Source organism: Lipophrys pholis (genome assembly GCF_963383615.2).
Source record: "Lipophrys pholis genome assembly, chromosome: 2".
In the NCBI taxonomy this organism is placed as follows: domain Eukaryota; kingdom Metazoa; phylum Chordata; class Actinopteri; order Blenniiformes; family Blenniidae; genus Lipophrys; species Lipophrys pholis.
Window position 1 is genome coordinate 26,287,461 of NC_137636.1, and position 22,797 is coordinate 26,310,257.

Sequence of the window (22,797 nt, forward strand, 5' to 3'; positions counted from 1 at the left end):
GTATGAGTAAACTTCCGTCATGTGGTATTTGCTAACCCTACCCTAAATATGACTTGCTGGCTGCAGTGGGAAACGGTTTGAAAATGAACATACTGATTCTGTTTAATGTGCACACTTTGTGTGTGTGTGTGTGTGTGTGTGTGTGTGTGTGTGTGTGTGTGTGTGTGTGTGTGTGTGTGTGTGTGTGTGTGTGTGTGTGTGTGTGTGTGTGTGTGTGTGTGTGTGTGTGCGCTCTCACTCAGGAGGGGTTTATATTTTTTGGTTTTCAAGTGAAATGGATCACTCAGTAGGAGAATAGTAAATGTTTCTACATTGCAGAGGGCCAAAGGAAGTGTAAAGCACAATCAATACCTCGCTCAGGGTTTTGCACAACTATTTCACCAACACTATGACATCAATATTTGTAAGAAGAAACAGAAACGATCAAATATGGTCACTTGACTGGTAAAAGATTAACTCCAATGCATCATCAGTAAGTTCTTTCCAGGTATAAATCCCACCACAGTCCGTACACACTATTGTTGTGGAAGCGACATCACAAAATACACACCATGTGATCGTGAAACACACAGTACTCTAAAATGCAAACTTTTCCTCAATGTTCAACTTTGGTCCACAGAACAAGTGTGAAAACTGTTTCATATACTTGAGCAACATAAAGACCAAAGTCCAGTACATTCAGGAGGCATAAACTTTCCAAAAAAGTATGCCAATTCCAGGATAGTTTAGATGCATGATTTTCAGTAATCCACGCCATCCAAGACATCACTGGAATGTGACTTTATCTCAAACTGAAAATATGGAGCTTTTTCTGAATGACAGACTGCTAAGTGTGTTTTAAATTTCTTCTTTATTTTTGCATCAAAAGCCAAATTCTATGCACCTTTTTATGATGTATATAAAGAGAGTGCGGATGATAACGCAATCATGCTCAAGAACACTGATGTGATGTAATTACTGACGTGAGTGTTCACATTAGGTACTGCATCATCTCCTCAATGTTCCACACCTGTGCACGCTTCAGTCTCCATTACTTCATAGCGTCACATTACTTCAACTAACCACGGCTTTTGTTCTGGAAGCACAGTTGACACACTTCACTATTTTCAGGCCTCATCTGAAATGTAAGAAAGTGGCCGCAAGCATCGAGAAAGGCTCACATATATGGACTTCTGAGGAGGCAGGTGGTTCATGTATGAAAGAAAATTCGAGAAATGGTGTAAACCAAACAACACCTTGTTTAAAAGAACAATATAACAGCACAGTTCATATCAATGGTATACAATTTTTACCAAAAATAACACTCTTAAATGGCCAAAGCCAGTCAACCAAAACTGGCCAACCAGAGATTGCAATTTAGTTCACTGGATGATCTTGTAAATTGTAAAAATTACCCAAAATAACTTTTCAATAAAAGGAACTGCTGTTTGGAATTCCTTCTCTTGGGTTCACTAACAGTAACAAATCCAACACAACCCTGAGACCGAAGCCAAGAGACCCGTTATGTAGTAATAAAACATAGTAATTTCAACAAAATAGAAGCGAAAAAAACAAGTCTAGATTGTTCGCCATTTCACTGCATTTTGCTTCAGAAGGTCTTGTTAAAAATGGTGTCGAAATTTCACATATTTTTCTTTAGAATTTTGATTTTTGTTTGGGTTTTGAATATTGAAATAAATGTTTAAGCTCTTTCCATTAAAACAAAGAGAGAAATAAGTCATGTTAAAGGATTACTAAAGCTAATGTTTTTTGAAACTAAAATGCACCACATGAGGCCTTTGAACAAAAATGTATTTGACTCCAAAGGTTTAGTCTTTCCACAAGGAATGCAATAAGTGGAGCAATTAATAACCCCAACGAACTAACCATACCTCTGAATCTTCATACTTGGGAATATTCGAGCTTGTTATCATCAACACGACACAAAGACTGATTTGTCCCCATAAACCGTCTGGTAACTGACTGCTTTGTTTAAATGAAAGGTTTCAAAGATGTCACTCCGGCTAACCGAAACTGTAACACTGACTAAATTTTCCCACAAAAAAAAGTCATGAAAATCTGCTCGAGCAGCATCAGAACATTGTTGTCGACAAGGTGGCTGTTAAGCTTGACCCTGGCAGCGGTCCCAAAGCTCGACGGGAGGTTAATAGTGCATGAGTAGAGAACAGACACTGAATCACACGCGGGAACACAGACACGGACACACAAACAGACCTCATCCTACTACTACATTTGTGACCGTGTTTATTTGCTCAAACATCCACAGAGAACGATGACAAAACTTTGTGCGAGCCTTAAGGCTCATCCTTCCGATGACCTGTCAGTTCCTCACCAATGCAAACTAAGTAAAAGCAGATTAAACCACTGGAAACACTATTTTTCCTCTCTTGCAAGAGGTTTATACGGCGGGTAGATCAGTTAGCTGGATTTACCAGCTCATGTTCACATTTGATTCCCTGACTCCCGGTCCGGGACGCGGGCCTCAAAGCTGTTTTCTGGGCACAAGGTCAGAGGCAGCGAGTGTGTAATTACATCCAAACAAATGTATTACTGCTACAGACTTGAGGACGAACGAGCTGGAAACCTTTTTTCGTTGAACTTTCTTCATGAGCTATTCGAAGGACCAGTCGGCTTTGAGGGGCCCGTATTCTCCTCACTTAGTTGCAGAGACAATTTTCTTTTGTTTGCTGTTCTCTGGCACTAAAACAAGTCCTTGCTGCTGGCCTCAGTGGTCAGCAGTACATTAATCACATGAACTCCACAGCGGGGGAGACGGTGACAAAAGGCCAGGACCTAATGAGTTTAGCAGAGGAACCACCCCCCCACCCGAAAAACCAAAAAAAAAAAAGAAGTCAATGCTGGGCTTGACAGAGCGCTGAAGCGCAGCAAGGCCAATTCACTTTCTGCAGCCCAATCCAAACATTTTTCCACTTTTCTGCTAAATAAATAGGCTGGAGCTAGAATTAGGCGGATCAGGTAAGGGGATAATCAGTAGCTCTAATAATACTCTGGAGTCTAATCCTCTTGCCTTAAGTGCACTGGGCCAGAGACCAGCTTCCTCACCACATGCACAACTTTGACTGATAAGACTCACACATAATGCCCCCAACAGTCCAACTGCTTCTTTTATATTTCCATATTGCGGACATTTGTCATCTGCTGCGGCTCCTTTTATGACAACTCTGCAATACGAGAGCAGGCATGATTCGGCGTCTTAACTCTGGGATGCTTGAATGGGCCAGACTGACAGTTTTATTGACTGCAGCAGTTGTTGTGCCTTTGTCATTTCATTTACATGACATTTGAAAGACCATGAGATGACCTATGTCATTGCACGACAAGAAAACACTTCGGAAGTAATGGCTTTGGTAAATTCACCGGGTTTTTTTCTTTTTAATCGTTGAGGACAGAGGTGATAACATTTATTCATCCAAGAAAGGTTTCTATGCCTTTTATCAGTTCTGTCCTGCTTTACATTCCTGACACATTCATAGCAGGCAGCGGGACACAACAGCTTAGCCTGACACTGTAATGGCCAGTTCTCTGCAGTCCTAAGCCGTTTTGACAGCCTGATTTTCACCAGCTCGTCAAAATGAACCTTCCATCTGCATCTGAAACTGGGTAAAGTTCAGGAAAAAAAAAAAAAAAGACACCACTTGTGGACAAAGTTTTACATCAGCAGTGTCTTTCCTAACAAAACTGATGGTTATTTGATTTCTGAGAACAGGCGTGGATGCCGTCACCTTGAATCCAGTTGATACCAATTTATACCTTTGTAGAGACATTGTAATATCTAAGGTTGAAGCAGGGCAGTGAGGTCATTCGATATGCTGTATAACTTTGTTACAGAAATATTTCAAACTAGCAATGTTGAACCTGTACGGCAAAACTCCATCAAGGACAACAGACCTCTACTTTGACGTCTCTGTGGATAAGTTATCAAAACGTACAAAAGCATGCATGTACCATGCTGAAGACCTCTGGTGCTCAGGTTGGATTGTGTGTTTCTATAATGTAAGCCACAATTTAATAACAGGAAAGAAGAATCTCTAAAGCCACCTAACAATGAACTCATTGGTCCTTGCACAAAAACACATCAGCAGTAAGCAAACTGCTCGAACAATATCCCGATTCTTTGGCTTGGGTTGAAATAAAGTACATCAAAATGAAAGTCATTATGAGTTAGCACTGGTTGGGATTCATTGAACTTAATTGAAGCAGATGACTTCTCGAGAGTATTTAATAGACCACTTTAAAATGCTGTTAATAACAGGAGTCCTTTATCTACATTACATTGATTGCCTAAGCCAATCAGCAGAGTTACACCTGACATAAACGACTCAGAGTCCTATAGCACCTGCAGAGAAAATAACAATAAATGTCATAAAAGGCAAGTGCATGATTACCTGAGATATTACACAAAAAGAATCCTTTTGTGGCGTTCAAATGAACATTTGTGCCAAATATGAGGATGTTCCCTCTGGGGTTTGTTTGTTTGTTTCAAAGAAAGCCATTAAAAGAAATTGGAAACAAAAATATGTCACATTTGTGGCCACAATGACCTTCAGATTTAATCAAATCTGAAGAAAGTGCTTGAAGGAATCCAGGTGAAACAACTTCAACAAAAACCTGGATGCATAAACAGACGGTATGTCTTTGACATCAAAGTGACTCCTGAGTGCTGCTGAAGTCATGCCAAGGTGAAATCTAGTCTTATTTGTACAAAGTGCACATTTGCAGTTGGCCAGTTAGTGTTTCACCATTTCCTTGTTACTTTGCTACATTTCGGCGGAAGAAAGACATTTCGATTCTCTCTGCTTCAACAAAAGGCTGAATTGACAATAAAGTTGAGTTTGAATTTTCGAATGTCAAGCTTTGATGAATAAGTCAGGACTTAGGGCAGACATTATGGTCAAAGTGTTTGTTACAGGAGACCAGGGAGGTTAACATTACACCGTTCTCTGGCCCACACATTCTAAAACCCTGCATTTACTGACATTACTTTTACAGACAGTGCCGCTGTATTCTACGCACGGAAAACATAACATTGAGCAAAACACAGTTACGCATATAAAACGCTGAACTGCTGCTCGTTTCAAACCAAACTGCTCCATCGAGTGCCATGTGACTCTCCATCTGACGCTTTACTTTCCTCACTTCTCTTTCTGAGGGTTTTGTTTTTTCTCCTGATTTGCTGGGATGAATATTGCCCACAAAAGGAACTTGACTCATGTTGACTGCATCATCTCAGGATGAAATTGCTCCACTGGTGGGGGGGGGGGGGGGGGGGGGGGGGGGGGGGGTTGTAACGTTACACCACACACGACGACTTCCTCTTGAGCGTGACTGTCAAGCTAAACGTGTTAGCCTGTCTAAAGTTGCAAAACTGACACTTTGATGTGTTCCTGTGAAAAGCTATCACGTGTTTACATAACTGTATTGTGAATAGGCATTTCACATGGGAGCTCAAACACCCAATGACACATTAATCAATTTTATTGGCACAGATTAAAATCTGTTGATATCTTAAGCATGTGACAAGAAACAGCGTACTCATCCATGACGGCATGAGTATCCCAGCAGAGTTGGGAGTGTATTTGTGCCGCAGCACTGACCCAACCTAAAGACCTCAGCTTCACCTGCATTCATATTTGGCATAAGGAAGCACTGTAAATGATGAGAAGGGAGGCCGAGGAAGCAGCAAGCCAGACTTTATGGAAGATCCATACATTATTATGCATTAAATAACTCTGCATGGCAGCCGAGGTGATGGTTCTGTTTCTGTTTTCTCCGTTTGGTTTTAGTTGTGTTCTCTTGGCTTTTTATGAATAAACGCGTCGGCTCCGTCAGACACATTCTTATACGGGCCTTGGATTTGAGTTCTGGCATATTTTAGTTTAATCTGCGCCATCTGTTTATTATTCAAAGGTTTTCTCAGAGAGGTGGGACTTAACAGATAACAGTAATCCAAACTGAAACAATGAACTGAAAGGGGCCACAGAGTCCGACAACAATTCTCTGTGTGTTCACGACGACAAGAGTCTCTTTCACAGAGGAGTCACTTGATTCTATGTTAATATAATGTGAAAATATCCCTGAATGCAGGTTTGATATTGGACCTCCATTGATCCATTTTCTTCTGCTGACCTTGTGGTCGCACTGTGTCGTGGGCGTGACCGTCCATCTGATCCAGCAGTTCCTCCTGGGCAGAGAGTGTCACGGGGGACTTCCTGCATGGCTACATCTGTGGGTCATTTCTCAGTTCAACTCGAGTAGTAGAAGATTCCATAGAAAAGGAGTTTACACTAAATGCATTGATTTCTGTACCACATAAAGCTGCTCAGAGGTAAACAAGTTCCAGGCAATCGACTGCTACAATATATTCTTCTGCTGCAGTTAATACCTGGACTTCCAGGTCACGTAACAGAGTCCATGTCAAGGATATAAATCTATAACTGCAGGAAAGCAATAAAACTAAGAAACCAGAACACGCTGTGTGTCTGAATTGGCTCATGTAAATACAAACTGCCATCATGTGAAATTGTTTGTCCCAAGAACAATAACCGATTAAAATCTACATGAAGTAAAACCATACGTTTGTCGCTTTGCGTGTAATTTCCTTAAAAAAAAAAAGGGGGGAATTCAGAAAAAAAAAAATCCTTGGTAACAGAAGAACCTTGAGAAATGACATCCCCTCAGCTCACCCTACAGCCACCCGACACCTGCTTATAGAGATTACACAAGCCATTAACTCCCTCTACAACACCGGGTGCAGCCAGCCTTCAGCCGCACTCCTTAAGAGTCTCTATTACGGCACAAACTGTCTTTGAACTGCTACTGGAAAGAGAATCTTCTCTCGCTGTGGCAGAAAGGCCTCGCGTGAAGCAGGGCATCAGCCGCGTTCAAGTGCAGAGCCATCACAAATAGACCAATAAATCGAGAGACAAAAGGCCCTCAATGCTGGGATAGGAGTGGTGATATGCCGAGTCAAGGGTTGTGAATGGACCCGTTATGGCTTCTGCAGGTCCCCTGGCTATCAAAATGAGCCATAATAGCCATGTGACTGCAGCGTGAATGGGAGGATGAATAGGATTAGCTTCACAACTCATTAATTGGACTGTCAGCTGAGGATTCCCGGCACAGCCACACGCGACACATTGCGATTTCTGTAAAGATAATGAAATTCAGTAGATCTGATGAACGTGTTGCTTTTGTGTAACCGTCCACCCAACCCGGGGTTTGAGGCAACTAGTTGAGCCGCAACATGGGATAGGCAAGCCGTTACACCCCTAGAGTTATTGTTTGATACAAAGAGAAAGCTGTGTTTTTCCCATTATAGACTAATGAACAAGACAGTATGACTATGTTGCATTATAGTTGTGATGTGACCGCCCTTTTCAAAGCTGAGAGAAAAAGCTCACCTCAGATCTCTGTTGCTAATAAACACAGCACCACCACTTTCACAATATCAACCCATCTGTACCATGAATTTGTAAATTTACTCAAAAAGAAGCAGATCGTGGGGTTTCATTTTGTTCGGCTGGCAACATTTTGACAGTAACTCTCAGCAAAAACATGTAATTTGCCTGCCAGGCCACCAGTTGGTGAAGTGTTTTTGTGATACAACCACACACAAGTGAGAGCAGAGAACAGCATGACGTCAACATTCAAGCTCCTTTTTAGGCCTCCTCAGTATCAATTGTATGTAAGAAATGATCCAGATGATAGTGTGGCAAATGGAATTTCAAGTGCTGTTTTCAAAGGCTCAAAACGCTGTTGTCATGAAAAGGAATAGCCAACATGCAACAAAACTTTACCATTCTCACTTAAAAACTTAAAAACGGCTCCTATAGCGGATCATAACTACCAGGCTAAATTCCTGCAGAAAGTGCAAGTATGAAAGCCTGGTGATAGAAAAAAGCCTGGGTAAATAAAAGTGTATAGTGCCATCAATAGAAATCATTTTTTCCTCCATTGTCTGTCAAAAAGTGACATATTTTAAATACCTTCAAAACTTGCAGAACAGTCCCAAGACGATGTTATAGCAGTTGCTAGGAAACCCTTGATAACCTTAAGTATTACCATAGTTTCACAAAAATAAAAACATTATTCAAAAATTGTGACTCTACCTCCACCCCACAATCATGATTCATGTGCCCATTCACACAGATCTGCCATACCCAAGCATCATTATCACACCAAGGTTTGGCAAATGGCTGCTTAGTAATCCTGTCTACAAAGTGGCATCAGGTACTGGAAAGTGAAGCACATAATGACTGTGTTCCACAGTGTAAAGTCCCTGTACCTTCTGAACCTGGCACTTTGTAAACACTGTGCTCAATTTTATTTAACTCGAATCTCCTTGCACTGTGTGGCCTGAGGCTTTCAAGTTCAAGGTGTTTCATCACTGCCAAAGGTTGTGCATGAAATCATTGATCGAATGTCCTTCAAAAAACAATGCAGCCTTTAAAATCAATCCGGCAATCAGGCAGGGCCAGAGAGGAGCATTGTGCCCCTGAAAACCACTCGGCGCTAGACATAGAAGTAAAGATATAGTGTGCAAGTAAGGCTTCATCCAACAACTGTCATCAACAAGCCGGCCATATAAAGTGTTTGTGCTGGCGTGCCTGTTCCAAGGTCTCAATGTTTACCTCGGCTGTGAAAAGAGAGCATGAAATGCATCAACCATTTGTTGAAAAACAATGTCAAAAAAAAAAAAGCGGCATGCTGAATCTGGTGAAAAGACTTCAGATAAAATAGGTCACATAAATGCCACCTGCACAACAGGCAACGTATAGTTTTGCAAATGTGTTTAGGAAGATCAGAGCTTCATAGTGCAGTGTTTCTGGGTCAAAAACCTCCCATTGGCCATTAATTAACTTGAAGAATGTCAATGTGGATCCGTGTTATGGGGACAACAGTTACCTGCGGCTGCTTCTTCGTGAAGCCTTTTGAATTCTGCCCTGCACAGTGAGCTGCCGTCAAGGACATGTAGGAAAAACCCATAAAGAGGGACAGAATCCCGATATAGACCTGAAGTGTCATCCAACACCAGGGATCCACGATAACAACGAGAGACGTGGTTCAAGTCTCACGAAGGGTGCAAGGAATGAGTTTGTGGTTCACCTATGGAGCCTCACCAACAAAAATACAGTGAACGGGAACAACCTGGCCTGGATACCTCCCCCTTGCTGACTCCATGGTCTTTTTTGAGCGCGCTTTAACCTCACACTGTATACATGCACGTGTCAAACACATACAAATTTCAAAGCAGCTTTTACCGACGGAAATCGAAAGCAAATACATGAGAAACTTAAGAAAAAATGCAGACAGATTTGGGGATTCAAATCCTACTTGGGTCAGTCTTGCTGTCGATGTCAGGCCTCTTGGTACGGTAAGAAGCTTTGGCTAAAAACCTCCACCAAATGGCACACGGGAGTGCCAAGAAAAACATCCAGACTAGTGCAAAGCCTCGTGAAAGACGGGCTTCAGCTGTTCTTCCAACTTCTTCTTTTATTATAAACCTGTCTCTTCCACTTTTTGTTCAGATTGGAAGTTTGGTAACTTTGTAGATAATGATTTTTAAAAATTGGCTGTGGAAGTAGAGAAAGACTGAAACACATCCTTATAAGGCGGAGCGTCAGCATGTAGTTCATCTTGCAGTTCCAAAAAAAACAGTTTCATACCAATCTCAAACAACATCTGACTCAGAAGTGTGGGATTTCTCAGGCTCTACACAGTCATGTCAATTCACAATGAATTAACTGTTGCATTTAGCCCAACAGCTAGTATTTGGTTTCCGGAATTAATACAATCGATTGAAGTTTTCCACAATGTGGTGCCGAGGAAACTGCTGGGTTTGGCCTATTTTCGGGAATTTCTTGTTTTGTTTTGTGAGGGTTTTTTTCCCCAAAATGTATTTTCTTAATAGATATTTGGAAAAAAAAATGCACCCCATCAACGAAGACAAACCTTAAGATATCTGGGCTGCGGAAACATTTACTCCTACCCCAGAGGGAGAAACACAAAGTGGAAACACCTGCTGCTGAAACAAACAGGATGCCCATTGCCTTGTTTTCCAACCATATTTCATATTTCCTCTCTGGTTTCAAAATTGGCATCTTCAGTAATCTCCATATTGCAGTCAACATGGAAATAAATGTATTTTTTTACTAAAATATAAGTAACAGAGATTTTGTGAGTGGCTGTAAGTGATTGTTTCTCACTGCCTATGCTGAATGAACAGATAAAACACTGTTGAGAGTCAGTTATTAGAGCATATATAACTGTAAATAGGCTATTGTGTTTCCAGTTACCACTAAAACCCAGCAAACCTCGAAGCTTTAGAGTGTTAGTCATTCTATTCTATATATTCTGTGTTTCACTTTTCTGTACCATCGCTTCCAATTTTACTGCGAAATATATCAAAGTGTATAATACAAAGTCTCTAAGCATTAACGCAACACTGCACCATAGACTGATTGAATTCCATCTCCTTCAGGCACTTGCTAAATAAAGTGTATAGATCATGTGTTTTAGTTGTTGTGTATTGCTGTGAGTGAGTACAATTAGACATACAGAAAATCGATTTGAATTTGAATTTCACATTTTCTTTCACCATATCTTTACATATGCCCACGCATGGGTCATCCCACAACGCATAGCTCAACGGGCCAATGAGCATTGTCACCTAAACTTGTGGACAATGCAAGACGGTTCTCATCCTGGTCTGGCTGCTTCTACATCGCACTTGCACAGAGCCAGAGATCGAGTGTAGACTGGAGGTGGAGGTGGAGGTGGTATCTGAGCAGATGTTATGGCCTCACATCTGAGCGAGGCCGATCAAAAAAGGAAAATAATGCTTGATAAATCCAATACGGCAAGTAAACGAATGAAATTTAGATTCCTTCAACAGTTTAAAGTCCCCAGCACAATATTTCTCGAGAAACCTTCACATTTCCCATCAAAGCCCTAAATCGCGCCATACAGAGGGAGGGTTACAACACTGTGTGGTTAAACTGGGTTTGATGTTTAACTCAGAAGTTTGTTTAACCTCTCGTCTGCCCTCCCCCGGTTAACCACAAGTTACTCGGCCACCACGATGACATGACATTCACCCACAGCAGGAAAAGGGGGGGAAAAAAAAAAAATTAGAGCGCAAAGTACATCCGTCTGCTTTATGTTGAACCCTTGTATGATTCTTTTTACGGTTCATTATCAGCTCCGCTCTTCATGGGCATGGCTAAATTAGTCAGGGCTACGTCACCACCTCAACAACGTCGGCCACAGTAACTCGGACACACCGTGTTGAGTGCCATTTAGATAGTCATGGCTGTTAGATTTAATCAAACCTGAGCATTGTCTCCACGGACAGATATGAGGCCTTCGCGGTGACGCGGCCTCACCCTGCCGCACAAAAGCCGCCTCTGTGCCGGGGCTGCACACAAACGCTGGCTGACAACACAAGGCCAGGGGATGAAAGCTCTCCTCAGTGTTTGGTGACAGTTATTACCCTCTCCACTGAAACCAAATACCTGTGGGCCCAGATAGCATTATCTTATTGGGAGGCACAAACGGGGGCCAGCCTGTAATCAGGACCTGTGCCTTAAATAGCTCCCCCTCCCCAGGTTTAATGCCCCTCCTCTGCCCATCTATGTTTCCAAAGCTTTTTACAGAATACTTTGACTTTGTCACTTTTTGTGAGATTCAACATAAAAAAAAATAAAAAATCAACACAAGATCAACAGGGCAACAACTACCTTTTCAATCCAGCTCTATTCAGTTTCAAATGCACAATCCAATTTCTGACAGATTCCCGACTGGCTCGGTGAGCAGTGTGTGTTTGGGCTTTATTTACCGAAGCGAAGGCCGGAGGAAAATCTCTCAAAATGATCAATAGGACATTTCACTGTCAACTTACCGCAGTTACTCATTCGAGCATGGTGAGCGAGATAACAAACTGACACTGAAAAGATGACGGAGTAAAAAGCGAGGATGAAAGACAGGGAGACGGGAGAGTTTTGGAAAAAGGAAAGTGTTTGTTAGGCCCATTTGGGAGGTAAGAGGTTTAGCCAGGAGAATCCCGAGCAGCGCTAACCCCTAGCTTCACACAACAGGCCTGATCAGATTAATATCACCCCCACTGCACGACTGCCTGATGTGCATTGTGCACAAAGACCTTTGCAGACTTCTATTTCAAAGATAATTCAAACCTTTCAAAGAGCAATAATGGACCAAAAGCTATGCTTTTTCTGGGAAGCTCAATCTTTGATTGATACCGTGTCGCGGTTTTGTGGTGGGTGCAAACAAATAGATCAGGTTTTGCTCCTTCTGAAGGAAAGTGAAACATGCAAGACTGGTCAATCACAAGCTCTAAATTACCCACAAAAAACAATGTTGTGTTTACTTTTCACCCTCTCTTTGGTAATCCCACGTTCTACAATAGACAACCCAAATAACTTAATTTCAGCTTAGATGTAGCCACACTTTCGAGAAACTGAAAGTGAGGGAGCTTATTTTGGGGTGTGATTTACTAACAATACCCAGAAGTTTTGTTAAGTCACCAAGGGAAGAGTGCCACAGAAATACAGGTGCATCCATTAAATAGTTTGTGTACATCTGATGCCATTTTCCCACTTTTTGTTTAATGAGTTTGGCATTTAAATGCAGTACTCTGAATTTAAAAGACAACTGATTAGCAATAGATTCGATGACACAGAGCCTCTTAGAGACGTTACAACAAGGGCCAACTCCTTTGCGTATAGATAACCTTTTTAGATAACCCTGTTCAGTCATATTCTTCCTCAACCTTTTAGACAATTTTCTTTCTCAAACTTGCCAATTTCTAGAGTTATTGGTCTATGCTATATTTGTGAAGTGTGATAAAGGGAAAATACTGGCATATAAGAGATAGTGGAAGCTTATGAAGTCATGTCCAATACGATGTAGTTTCTCTATAGCCTAGCATTAGCCTTTTTCTTCTACGACTTGGTTGTGTCGGTGTGAAAAACCCGTGAATTTTTATTTATTTTTTGGCGGAACCGACAAAACATTTTAAATGTGAAAAACCTTCATTTGCCACTACGTTTACAGCAACAATCCAAAAAGCTAAGTTGTACTGGCACCTAAGCAAAAACCCAGCCTCACTTCATTCCTTATCTAACTAAAACAGCTTAATTATTGAAAAATCTAGGATTTTATATTTTTGGACCCATGCAAGTGAACAAAACTTTTTCAAGTAGGAAAATTCCTGGTATGACCCTAATCCCAAAAAAACAATAAACAAAATGTAAAAAGTGCTGAAATGATGGGGGATGTGTCAAAATACAAAAGAAAAAGAAAGAAGTATCAATTACTTAAGAACATTTTTATTAATCCACATAAATTGACAATGTTCTAATTTTTGACAATGTCTGTAAATGTAATGTGTAAACCCTCCATATCGTTTTCTTTCTGAAAATATGTCTTACAGTACATAAAAATGTAATCGGGAGTGTTCAACCATTACTTTTTAGCTTTCACAAACAAAAAGCTTGCAAGAAACTGTGCATACCGAGATAAAGAGTAAGGTGAGACCAATTACAGCTCTAACAGTGGTCACACGTGTTGCCATTAAACCCACAGAGCCTTATCTCTGAGGCAGGCGTTGCCAGGTGCATCACAGTGAGACTTTGCCCAGGGGAACAGCATCAAAAACAAAAACAAGGACGACAAACCTGCAAATTCAGCAAGTAGCTTCACGTACGCTCTTGTTTCGCCGTCATCGCAACAGTCAACCAAGAACAACAAAAAAAGGCTGCGCGTTTGATCGGTTTTTTTTAACTCCGCCACTGCGAACCAAGGAGCAACTTTAAAAGCATTTCTTCTCAGCTAACTAAGCCGCACATGAAGGCGATGGTGGAAACCTTACCCACAGTGTATTAGATGATGGCAGCTGCCAGCAGACTCCCTCAGGTGCACGGTAAATTCATTTTAAATCCATCAGAGAGAGCAGGTGTGTTTATACTCGGCAGGTATCCTCAGTAGGCATGCGAGCTCTCACTGCACTGATTACACCGGGCTAAATATGGCTTTGTGCTAACACAGACAGTAGGCTGATCAAATCCCTGATGTCAGAGCGGAGAGGCGGAGCCTGTAGGCCATAGGTCAGGTGTCTGCAGGGCACTGCTGCAGCTCGGAGCATGTGCACGCACTTGTTTATCAATCGTGCATGGTTACCAGCTGTTTATACATTTATGAAGATGTTCTCGGAAGGTTGTTAAGAGTTTCTGGATGTGACTTTTAAATATATACTTCTACAATAAGAGCTACAGATCTACAGATCTTATTGTGGCTTCTAAAGACACAAAATACTCTAATAAAGTTTCAGAATCATTCAAGAGTTAAATTTTAGGCAATAAAGCTGTTATTCGTTTAGTCATCAGTAACTTTGTGGCATGGACAAAAAATGTATCTTAAGGTCTCTCTCTTTACCTCTCTCTCTACCTCCCCCTACCCGAACTAGGGTCTGTTTAGCCGTGGTCCCACCTCACTTTTAGTGCCGGGGCGGGGCAGGACTTCGCATGGTCCCACCAAAAAAATTGGGGATGGTACGGAAAAAACCGTGACCACCGGCTCCGATTTTCTGTCACCTCTCCGTTGAGGTACCGAGCACTGAGGAACGGGTCTGTGAGGAGGAGCGACAACGCAGCCGTCTGCTGATTGGTCAGTTACGATCATCACTCTCGAATTGCCCGCAATATTTAAATATTTCGTCAAATATTTCATCCTCCAGTTGTTGTTTACATACGCCACTCTGCGCTCTTATGGTTGTTTAGTTAACTAGGTTTATTGAAATGTCGGCACGCTACACAACATCACGGTCTTCCAACGAGGTGCAGACGCTCCTCTCAGTAACAGGAGGAGGAGAATCAGCAGGAGCTGGACGCTGCTGTTCACAATGAGAACGTTTTTGCTGTGTCACAGAGAACGGCTCGGACGGCTATGGGGTTGCAGCCGGGCAAAGTGTTCTTCACTCGACACATCCCCGAGTTTTTCACAACCCCGTCTACATTTTAACCGTACTTTCTGTGGTGTCAAAACAGAAAAATGAAACTTCCACCCCTGACTGGTTTGACTGCTGACTGGACAAAACAACCCATCAGATGAAGCCGCTATGTGGCGGCCATTTTTTCTTTATGTTATAGCAGGTACTTGTAGTTTTTACGTTTTTGAAAAGGGTTGATTAAATTTATTTGTCGGGGGACAAAAAATCTTGACCTCAAAGGGCCTGAACGACTTTTGGCATAAGTGTCTTGACTTGGAGCTAATGGGAAAATGATGTCTCTGGCTGCTGACTGACCAAACATTCAAGCATTGGTTCCAATATTGTTGCAAAAACTAGACAGCAAAACAATATGTAAGCTACATCTTCTGGAAACAGGCTGAGTGATGGTTACTTGTTGCTGCCCAAGCATGTGATCTTTTTTTTTTATTCTCTGCACTTGAAAATTAGACAAGACTTCAGCCCGTGCTTGACCACAGTGTTGCATGAAATGTGAACACAATCCTCCACGTACTTTGTGAAAAACAGTACAGAACAGTTCTACACGGTCCGTTGGAGCAGATGACGGCAATTATTCACTCATAGCTCATTATTTTAAACTTTGGCCACATGTAATCAGCTTAATTCCACAAATATTAGTCACTTATACAATTTGCATATTTGGTTTGCAATGTATCAAGTGAAATACAATGTAAACCAATTTCCTTCTGTATGAGATCAGTCAGAGCTTTATTGAAAGAGCGTGCTTACTGCGAAGGCATATGTTGAAGGGATGAGCAAACTCCAAAATGAGTTGAAATTTATATAAAAATGATGTTAATAAATATAACTCACTGACATTAAACTCGATTGAAAATTCTGACGCATCACCCTTTTTTGTAATGTGACTTCTTCACTGTTGTCACCTTGAAAAAGCATAAAAATCAAACAAGTTGCTTCACAAAAACCGAACCAACAGGTCTTTCTTACACCTGATATTACTTGAGTCTCGGATCCCCACTGGGCGCAGCTGGATCACGCTTGCAGGTAGGAATCACAAACATCACCTGCATACTGAAATAAGTCTTCAGCAAGTAGACAGGAGATCACTTTCTCCAGCTCCAGTCTAAATCCAACAGCAAACACGCAGTTCGGTTTGTACTTTTAGCATCCTGACTATCCAGTCAGGTAGCACCGCAGAACCTGAACCCTCCATCACATGTCCCATTTCTTCTTTATTTGCTTCCTAATCTTTTAACACACAAAAGCTTTGGCCTGTCCATAGGACAACGCCTCAAAGATATATTTTGGTAGTATTTCAACAAAAAGTTACTTTATTATCAGATGCTTGGATCACTGCATTGTAGGAATCGGCCCTAGATTCCTTTAAATCAACTGGAACTCAAAATTATAACATACTTGGCTGAACGCATTGGACGTATGCAAGATTAGTTAGCTAAACAATTAAACGCCTGCCCCGTAGCCAGTCGCCAGAAATATTAGATGGTTAAATCAATTAGTGTTTCACTCATGTACCACCCACAGTTTTAAAACGTTATGGTGGAAACTGGATGAGTGATGTCTTTCAAAAGCAGAGTGGTCCAGTGGGGGGGGGTGATGTGGGCTGTTAAAGCCCAGCATATAATCACTCCACAGGAGCGATGCACAACCACCTTTAAATCAAACATTTGGATTCTAACCTTCACAGTCTAGAAGACAATGACCTTGCAATGTCTGCTTCCAAATAACTTTGTTGAAGGTGAAAGCTTCAGAAGGTTTAAAGGAATATGTTGACCTTGAACACCCAGCGCTGGACTTTTTTTTAAGACTTGTCACCTGCTCCCAAATTAAATGCTTGTTTCGTCGACAAAGTAATTAGTCCCCAGGAACATCCCTATAATGCTGATGCGTTGGTGTCCCTACCAGCTTACAGGGTTCTGCTGGTACCAGACAGTGGTAAATACTTCATATTAAGCCAAAACTTCATGAGAACAAGTTTGCCCATTTTTGTAGAAAGCCAGCTGGAGCTCTGACGGCAAACCTTTGCATCACCACAGGCGAATTAACAATTAACGGCAAAGGCTGCTCGATAATTTCCAGGAGAGAAGAAAAACCACTGCAGGGCACAAAGTTTGGACGCTCTGGAGAGGGCTGCTGTTTTGGAACAATGACTGTGGCTGCTGTTTGGCGTGCTGAGAGGATTCCAGTGATTCCAGTCTTAACAAAAACTAAGTCAAGGCTTTATTGTGAATATCAGCAGGGGGAATTCAGCTATCGCCCTCCCAGACATACAGAAACCTCTCCCTGAGGCAGCGTTGTGCGACGAACTGGTACCTGCAAGACTTCTTCTAATGTTTCTATTCTACGGTAAATGCTCAGTAATTACAAGGCCAACACTGCGCATATCCCCCATCATCATTAAATTAAGGGGTTTGAGGCGATGAGAAATTGGCTGGGTTCAGCTTGGAGCCAGCAGAATCCTCGTGGAAATTTACAGCACTCCAAATGGTAGGCCACCTCCTCTTTCATTTGTCTCTGAAGCTAAATACATATTTCTGACGTGGACGGCCTCCAGAGTGAGCCTAAGTTTTGCTGTGAGAAGCAAACTAAGAGGATTTTGTTTCATGGAAACATAAACTACTTCTCTCCTGATAGCTTCAGTCTTGTGAATAACAATATAATTGTGGATGGATGTTTACTGGCTTATTGGGAGTTGGCAGTGCAACAACTCAGCTGCCGCTCAGTCTCTACTTCTGCACTCACTTTCTGCCACTCGGGTTAATGGCATCTGCTGAAGAGACAGAAGGAACTAATATCACATTTTGGAACAATAAACATGGATACCAAGTAAAAACTTTCTGAATAGTCAGACTTGTGCTGCGATGTGGTTATTTAGATGGCAGTTGACTCTGAATTCAGCAGCTAGTCTTGCATTCCTCAGCTTTTTGGGAGAGCAAAACTACAACAAACTGTTTTTCAGGATTTTTGACATACCGAAAATTCATGGTGTGCCAAGTTAAGGCTAAATACCAACTGTCTCTGAACTCATAACTTGGAATGACGTCACATGAAATCACTGACAACTTCTTTATCCTAACATGTTCGACTGCACAGCCATATTGAAAGCACAAGCTAGAGTCCAGCAAGCTGTCAGAATTAAAATTCCGAATTCTGCCTCTACGGTGACGAATGTTCCAACTTGTACTCTACAAGTACAAAGACAATTTGAAATTCCACGAAACAAAAACAAGAAAGGGTACTTTCAAAAGTGATGTGACAACCACTACATTGAACCCACAACGCTTCAATCCAAACCATATTACATGTTTTACATTTATTCATCTTTTTAATTAGTACAGATTGTATGCATTGAAAACATTAAAACACTTGACTGGAGGTTCTCACAATGGAATTCCCATTAGAATCTCATCACATCATGAAAAATGGTGTTGCAAACTCATAAAGCACTGATTCAAAAAAAATGGAGGGACAACAGGTACTCTACTGATGAACCCAATGTTTTTGTGACTTTTTTTTTAAATTCCCACACCAGCTACTGTAAAACTAAATCTAATATATTCCATTGGAGAAATTCCTTTTTCCACATTTACCCATCCTCGGATGCAGTGGGCTACCACATTAAGGCACTCTGGGGCGTTGATGGGGGGGGGTCAAGGGTCTTGCTCAGGGACCCATAGTGGAGACATGTCCGCTGTGGGATTCTAATGTGTGAACCTCCGATCGCAAGTCTGCTTCTATTGCCACAAGGCCACCACTGCCTGTAAAAGTGGCTACAACTGGAGCTGTCACAGTAAATATAGCATGTTCAGCAATGGCTACATATTGGCCAAGAAAACCAGTGTTCAAAGGATCTATCACTTTTTTTTTTTTTCCAGGACTTGTGCTCTTTAAAACAGCCTGCTCACAATCCACTGAGAGCTCAATGAACACAGCAGCCATAATGATAATCAGGCTTTGTGCGCGGCGTGTCAGCATCGATGTATAAAAACCATCTCTGAAAAGGCTGTTAGCTGGAGAAGCTCCTAACAGAACAAGTAGCGGCAGGAGACAGCTCAGAAACCACTGCAGCAAATATCTACCAGAGTAGTAACACGCTGAGGACTGATTCACAGGTCATACAGGCACTGCTTACTATGACTGTATAACACTCTTCGAATTTGGCATTGATTGGTTGACTTGGTCTGTTAGGTCCAGTTATTAGGTCACTGGAGGTTAGTTGATATTAGCTATGCTTCACACATGACAGCATGCCAACTACCGACCCTCCCTGTATGCACTCACCATTACTCTCATCCGACACACACTCACCTTGACCTAAACCTGACCAGGCTCGAGGTGCAGTGAATCAAATTTCCCTCCATGTGCCATTTTGCTCAGTCATGCACATGTGGTTCACTGAACACACATTCATTGTGGTGTGCACGCCCACTTGTGTGCGCGTCGGCACACACTCCTCTCTCAGCAGTCACCAACACACACACGGAAAATTCTCACACATCCTCCACACATATTTTTATGAGAGTGATCCAACTTCTGCTCAAGAAGGGTGACTGAAATAACTCCAGTTATTATTTTCAGTTATTCAATCAAAACTTTTCAACAGCTGAACTGATCTTAACATTAATCATGACCGGTGCTCAGTGGGAGGGCTTGCCAATAGTTGGGAGCACTTGACATAAAACCCAGACAAAAATAACCGCGGAGGCGGGAAACTAATCTGCATTCAGTGCAGTATTGTGGTAAAACACAAGCAGAAGTAGTTGTGTCCCCCCCCCCCAACAGAAGCTTCAGAAAATGTTCTCATTAATCCAAGAAGGATGGCATCATGTGATGCTGACAGAAGGTGTGGCTTAAATGTTCTGAGGTTATATTGCTTTGCTAAGTAATGAAACTTGTTTTGTAGAGGCAGTTTTATCGTCAGGTGATTACATGACTCATTTTTAGGAGGCCACCATCTGAATAGAATAAGCAACAAAAGTCAAGGTTTTTAGGAGAAAGGTTTACCAAAAAAAGACTAAAAGACATTGTCTGTGTCAAACATTTGCACTGTTTTATTCTCTTTTTTTTTTTTTTTTGGCTTCCTTGCCCTGAATACGCCCTGTGTCAATCTGTTTCATTTAAAACTTGTAGCTTGTCAAACTTGTCTTGTCAAGACCAAAAAAAGAAATGTTCCTTGTAGCGGACCAATTCCCTGAGATACTGTAACAAATCAAAATATATATTTAGACTTATGTGCATTGGGGATTTTCTTTTTTTATTATTCTTGGGTTGCCTTTCTGTCACTTGCTCTGAAGAGCTTGCATGCTTACTTCTTGTAACCAGTCAGTCCTTGCTCACTGGGACTTCTGATATATAACCATCCAATCACAAACCACATTGTCAATAGCGTCAACAACAGACAGACAGAAGCTCTCATTACTTTCACATTTTGTGACAGTTTTGCAGCCATAAAGTAAAAAAAAAATAAATCCATATGCACAACTCATAAGAGGGTCAAATCTATTGTGATGTATAGACTTGTAAGCCCTGATGTGTATCATATTGGCAAGATTCTTCAGAACTCTCTGACCTGATTCAAGCAGATGTAATGTCCTAAAAGTAGAGGGACAAGTGGAAAGTTGATGAGCTGTCAACTGGGTGGTCCGAGTGTCTAAATTTACCGGGCTAACTATAAGCCTGGGTTTATGTAGATACAGCTGGCTGCCCAAGTGCTGATAAGTAAGGTAATGAAACTTCCTTCACCTCTGTGCATTACCTCAGTAGTTAACTTGAGATACATAAAGGTTAACCTTTAAGTTATCAAAGTGTGTGAAATGGTTGGGTAAATCCGACACACCGACAGTGTAACAGCTTTCAGGAAGGAGTCACAACAGGACTGTTTCCTTGTTTCATGTTGTCACCTCCTGTGCAGAGCAGAGCATGGGGGGGACGGCGAGCACGCTGCCGACATTCACAGTCACTGAGTCAGATTTACAGGGGAACAGCATCCGCACGGAGTCACAGGAGAAAAACAATAACCAGGCTGCCTGATGGACACCATGGCCTGCTCCAATGAGTCAACGATGACTGGAAGAAATCTCCGAGATGACTCGTCACAAAATGTTTGAGGAATAAAGACTTGAGATCACAAAAGGAGATATAGCGGCTGCATGCAGTCTTATCCATTCCCAAATTCTGCTTGATTTCTCTAAAAACTTCCTTAAAACCGGGGATCAGCGGGAGAAAAAAATGTAGTGTGGGATCCAACTTTATTACCATGGGTGTTAGTGCGGGTATTAGGAGAGCTTGTCAGATTAGTTCTGATTTCGAGGCAGGAGATAATCCTCCAAGACACTGGAAATATGTAACACGGATTGTGTTCGACTTCCCCTGCGGGAAATTCAACTTAAAAAGACCCCCGATCAGTTTCCCTCTGGTAGCCTGTCCTGGGGCTCTGACAGAGTGGCATTGAACTGAAGTAACACTGTATATGAAGATGAGACCTGGGGTGCGATTTCAAAGCGAACCTGGTCGTATGGAGGTGCACGATGAGCAGCTCAAACTGCAAAAGAATGAGTCAGGTCCCGGCTTCACTGAACAATAGCATGAAAAATAAAGTATGCCGTTAAATCCTGTCTTACAGCTGTACAAACAGGATGTGGTCTATGCTGCCCAAATAGTATTTCTATTTGGGATATGGTCTCTAATAGAAACACTATTTAATATGGTGTTGAGTGTCAGTACTCATCAAGTTGTAGGAAACAACTGTCAAGGTATATTGAGTTGCTATCTTCCAAAAGGCCTTGGCCAATAAAGTATATATTTTTTTTATAGTTTAGACAGATTATATAGTACATATCAGAATATTTTGGATTTCTAAAAAATATTGTTTTCATATTTAGGGGTAAATTCCAATATATTAAGGCTTTTCAGGCATTCGCTTGAATATTTTATTGAAATCTCTTCAATTTAGGGATCACCGAAATTGTTACCTTTATCACTTTATTAAAATATTTACCTCAATTTACATTATTCCATTTTGATTTTAAACGAGGAGAGCTGCTAAATGGTTTGATGAATGTTAGGATTTTGTGTTTACCCTCTTTTTTAATTGTATTTATTTTTACTTGATACAGCTGTGTTTGGGTGTAATTGATTGTTAATAATATTTACTTTTAATATATATTTAGGGTTTCTTTTTAATCCTAATAGTAAGCACTTTCTTTATTTGTTTTTGTTTCTTTGCATGATTACCAATGCAAAGTTTAATAACGTTGAACTGTTTGATTCATTATGTTTTTTTATTGTTAATATTTCATGTATATTGGTTTACATTTTATTGGTGTTAATTTTTTTTTAATTTTAGTTTTTTTTTTATAGGTATTTTTGGTTATATTCAATACTGTTGATAATATTTCTTAATTAATTAACAGGCGAATTAGGGCTGAATTCACAGTAAGAGTTTTCTTTTTTTAATTTAATTGTGACTTTTTTTTTAATATGTAAACCTTGCTTGTTTAGTGATGTTCCATGCTCTTGATGAACATTATCTTTTTAGGCCCAGCCATGCTGGGTCCCCCTGTCCTCCTTCATGCGCTCTCCTCTTTTTAACCGTTTATCTCGGCTCGGCTCGGCTCAGATCGACACGGTTCCGCTCTACCCGCCTGGGTTCGGTTCGGCTCGGCTCAGAAACCTGAGAGAGTCGCCCACATTTGGCCCCGCAGCCCCTGAAGGAGGATGTCATGGCTACCGAGCAACAAGTTAAACCCCCGGCA

General features: G+C 41.3%; 1 protein-coding gene across 2 annotated transcripts in view; it reads right to left on the reverse strand.

The window, feature by feature from the left end:
* akap13 (A-kinase anchoring protein 13) overlaps positions 1-22,797 on the reverse strand; it is a 145,107-nt gene that overhangs the window by 121,970 nt on the left and 340 nt on the right. The gene's annotated exons all lie outside the window — the stretch shown is intronic.